The sequence below is a fragment of the Olea europaea genome, chromosome 19 (genome assembly GCF_002742605.1).
Source record: "Olea europaea var. sylvestris chromosome 19, O_europaea_v1, whole genome shotgun sequence".
Classification (NCBI taxonomy): domain Eukaryota; kingdom Viridiplantae; phylum Streptophyta; class Magnoliopsida; order Lamiales; family Oleaceae; genus Olea; species Olea europaea.
In genome coordinates this window covers 9829696-9834908 of record NC_036255.1, presented here as the reverse complement: position 1 = coordinate 9834908, position 5213 = coordinate 9829696, and positions in this window count along the sequence as shown.

Genomic DNA, 5213 nt, shown 5'->3' with positions numbered 1-5213 from the left:
ATACATTGTGTACAAGTGGATTTTACCTCTTCAAAAAAATGCAAATACATATTTGATTTATTTAGCTCACTGAAATTAACCTCTTGCTTGGGAAAGTTTTTTAATTTGTTTTTTTAGATTTTAAATTGGTCAAATTTTATTTTGAACCACATATTTTGTTAGCTCTATAATTTTTATCAACTTTTTAATCATAAATTTCATGAGATACTTCAACTTATATTCTCAAAAAACTTCAGTCAAATATAGGGTTGGGCAAAACTTTTGAACCGACCGAACCGAACCTGACGGTTCTTCTTAAATTAAATACCCGAACGGATATCTGAATCGAGAACAAACGGATATGGTTCGATTCTCGATTCTAGACTAACAGGAGTGTTCTCAACTAAAATTTTGATAAATTTTAAATGATTATAAATTCTAATGAATTTGGTGGATTTAAATAGATTCTTACAAATTTCATAAGAATCTCATCAAATATGGTGAAATTTCAAAAGATTTACTTAGATGTATTCTTAAGCTTGAAATCCATCCAAATCTTTTAAAATTCTTCTATTAATGAAATCTTTATAAATCCACTAATTATTGAAAATACTTAAATTTTAAAGGATTTCATTAAAATTTTAATTGGGGACACCTAAGTTTTAATGAATTTAATTAAAATTCAATAAAATCTCAATTGAATATACCTAAATTTAGAATGACTTTTAAAATCTATTGCAATCTTAATTAAGGACATCCCCCTAAGAACCGAATAAGAGCAGAATCTTCCTAATTTTTTTAATATTGAAGAAATCAAATTATTTTATTTTTTTCTAAACAGATTAATAAATTAACTAATCATGTGATTGATTGATTGAGTCAGCATTTAGTACCGGAGGACACATTCTTAATCCATTTATGAGTTCTTTAACTTCTAAAACAATTGAGACCTTGATTTGTACAAAACTAGCTAATGGAAGAATCTAAACTTTTAAGAGTTTCCCAAGATAGAGTTTACATTGAAAAGACAGAGTTCTATGAGAGCATTGAGACAGGTAAAAAATATATGTTTTATTTTTTTTATTAAATTTTATTAGTTGAACAATTTTTAGTTTCTTTACGTTTGTTAATTGTGTTTTTTCAATTTTTTCTGAAGAGTTTTTTTGTATAGCAAGTCAAGCAATTGATGATTAAATCAAGGAGCTGGTAAGTATTAGTAATACTTAAAAATATTTTATCTATATGACTTCTAATTCAAGGAAAAAAAAATTAAGTAGACTTGAAGGTTGAAGCAAATGAATTATTGATATGGATCGTCAATATTTTGGTATTAGTATCTACTTTTTGGTATTTGTACATGTTGGTAAATTAATTTTATTGGACAACTTGTTATTCATATATTTTTGAATTGGATTTCGTTAATTTGTAAAAGCTATTATTGAATATGTTATTAGTTGTATTTATGTAGTGTTGTTGAAAATATTAAAAAATGTAATTATGGTACGGAACCAAACAGAGTTGAACCAAGCCGAATTGAATGGAACCAAACGGTTCCATAATTATATTTGAACCCGACGATTTCACTTACTAAATACCCGAAATTTTTGGTTTGGTTCAGTTCTTGGACCATGCCCATCTCTAGTTAAATGGGAGTATACAATATAAGATTCGATAGTGAATCTTCGTCAACTCGGAGCGTCTATAAAGTTGAAAAGATTTGTCAATAAAATTATATTTTTACAAAATAATGTCTTTAGTTATTCTTTGAAGGGTAATTAGCATAAAACATCGTTATCTTTTCAATATTATTGTGTAAAATAGCATTATCTTTTATTTTTTGGCGTTTTCACCATTATTTTCATTTTTCATTACGAAAAATATCATTTTAATTTTTCTCAATTAAAAGTTGTGAAATGACGAATATATCCTACTAGTTAAATAAACTAAAAGAAAGAAAAATAAAATAAAGAACAAATTGCACTATATTCTCAAAATTTTCAAAAAGTACAAATAAATTCCAAATAAATAATTAAAAAATCAAAATTTTAATAAACAAAAATCATTTTCTTTCCTTCTTTCTCTTCCATCACCACCATTCACCAATGCCATCGCCGCCCAACAAATGTCGGCTAACCACTACCTAAGCCGCCGGACTTCCATACCTCTTCAGTGCTCAAAATTAGCATGCAAAAATACAAAAAGTGGTTGCACCACCTCTTCCGATGACACCCACCATCATGGATCACAACTGATAGGGTCGCACACTCCAGAGCACAACTCCGTCAAGAGAATTCATCAAACAAAGGGCAAACAATAAATGAAGTTTATGGGTTTTCTTGCACAGGTTGCATGCGGACAGATGTGATTTTCTCCCATTCAATTGATGGCTCCCACATAGTCCAATCCACAAATTATATTGGAGGAAATCAAATTAAGTGCTTGTTTGGTAGTGATTTTAAGAGCCTGTTTGGGAGTGATTTTGAAAATTGATTTTTTGAGCGTTAGGAGAAAAGTAGGGTCCACCCGTGAGAGAAGAAGTCAAATATGACGCTTGAAATAGTAAAATAACGGTAAAAAATCAATTTCTTGGACAAAAAAATCACTCCCAAATAGGCTGTAAGCCAATTAAAATCAATTTTTTGACCGTTATTCCATTATTTCAGCCGTCATTTTTAAAATTTTCGCTCATAGGTAGGACCCACTTTATCTCTAACGGTTAAAAGATCAATTCTCAATATCCCTACCAAAAAGCACTAAGGTAGTGTTTGGTTGCTCTACTTTTCCATGGTTAGATTCCATTTTCCAACTTTTGGTTGTTTGATAGTCTAAAATTTTTCATGGAATTGAAATTCTCACTTTCTTGCCACGTCAGCATTTTCCATGAAATCATGAAATAAGAATTTTCACCAAAATGGTGAGAATTGGAATTCCCGGTTACTGTAGCGATTTTTTAAATTTTTTTCTATTTTTTTTGGCAATGGAAGTAAATTTTAAGAATTATTGTAAAAAAATATTTCCCTTTTACTGACAATTTTCATGTAAAACAAAGTTAAACGAACACCAAAAGATAGATGATTTTTCTTATTATTATTTTTTTGTTGGCAATGAAAACAAATTTCATACCCAATACCATTAAATTTTATCTCTTTAATTGACAATTTTCATGTAAAAAAAGCCAAACGAATATCAAAAACACTTTTATTTCAACATTTTCCACGTGAAGAATTATACCAATCAAACACAATAATTTAGAATTCTCAAGAAAACAATTTTTAGACAATTCAATTCACTGAAATTCGTTTTAAATTTAATTCAATTCCATTTTTACAATCAAACGGACCCTAACATTTAAATAACAATGGGTAACCATTTAATTGATCCAATTGTTGATCAATTGCCTCTGAATTCAGCCTCAACAATCACAACATGGACGGTGCAACAAATTGATTGGAGTTCGTTTTGTTTGATGGTTGACCATGGTTTAGGTCACCTTGATGAGGGGAACCTGTTGATGGTAAGTCGCGACCGTTAAAGTTGTCGAAAGTCATGGTGCAGCCGAGTTTAATATTTGCGAGTTGGAGTTTCGATTGACAAATGTATGTTGGTGTATTGTGATGGCAAGATTGAGGGCTCTCTGGTGGTAGTGGTGTTTGGTGGCCAAGGTTGCGATTGGGTGGTGTTTCCAGTGAGTGAAAGTGGCGGAAATCATGGTGCTGCGTAGGTTTTGTGTTTGCGAGTTGGAGGTTTTGGCAGCCAATTGCAATCAAATTTGGTGGGGGTTTGAGGGGCAAGTTGGTGCATTGTAATGACGTGATGGAGGGCTGTATCGTGGTGACGGTGTTTGGTGACTAAGGTGGCCGTTGGGTGTTGTTTTCAGCGAGTGAAAGTGGCAACTTTATGGATAGGAAAGAAAGTGATTTTTGTTTTTTTTTAATTTTTAATTTTGATTTTTAATTATTTATTTGGGTTTTATTTATGCTTTTTTGAAAATTTTGGGAGAATAGTTACAATTTTGTTCTTTAATTTTCTTTTATTTAAATAAGAGAATATATTCATCCTTCCACAACTTTTAATTGAGAAAATGATACAACGAAAAGTGGAAATAAAGGTGAAAATGTCAACAAATGAAATGTATGGATATTTTGCTTAATAATATTGAAAAGTATGGTCGTTTTGGACTAAATGCACATTCTTTCAAAACTTTTTTTTTGTACTCATTTTCGAACACATATTTTCACAATAATATTCTTCTCATAAATCCAAACTTTTTTTTTTTTTTTTATTTCTTAACCTCATATTCTCCAAAAATTTACTATCCAAAAACTCATCATTTAAAAAAAAAAAAAAATCTATCAAATAGGGGGCTTGGTAGTTTTTTTGCAATTTTAGTAAATTTTGAGTTTAGTTTGTAGGGTTTTTACTTTAAAGGAGTTCAGGGCTCATTGTTTGATTGCTTTGTTTGAAATGAATAAAAAACTTTTATAAAGCGTTTTTCAATATTGTTTCAATTTTTTGGTATTTAAATTTTAATCAAACAAATTAATTTGCAAATTTCTGTAGAATTAACAATTTTATTTATTTTTACTTGTTCTTTGTTCATGTTTACTCTGCGGCCTCTGCTGCATTCATTCACAATAACAACCTGAATTCACAAAACTAAAATTCTCAAAGAAAGAAAATTAGAGAGACATGTAAATAACTTCATTTCTGAAAGAGAACAAAGATAAAATCAAATTCAATTACAAATTGTTAGCTGAACGTTAAATAAAATTAATGATAAGAATCAATAAGTGAGCGCATAAGTATGGAATAATTATTTACTGTCAATATGCTATCTCATATAGCTGGAACAACGAACCGCACAAGCAAACATATTATTGTACCATTTAGTATACTCGACTAAATCTGCATGTCTTACTGAGTACAGAACACGAGACAATTATTCATTAGTTAGTTGTTCATGTCTATGGACTCACAATTGAGTTCGGATACTATTATATACCGAGTGTGGTTGACTAGATCGATATGCATGTTAACGAATAAGAGAGAACATTTAACTAGGTGGTCTAAATTTTTTAGTTGTACACTTTTCAATATGTAACACTAATTAAAACTTATCTTTTTTCTTTCTTTTTTTCTTTTTTTTTTCTTTCGAAATCATTTTTTAGTAACTATTGTTTTTTTTTTTTTTTGTTAAAGGTAAATTTTCGAACGTCCAAGTCATTATTTAGAGG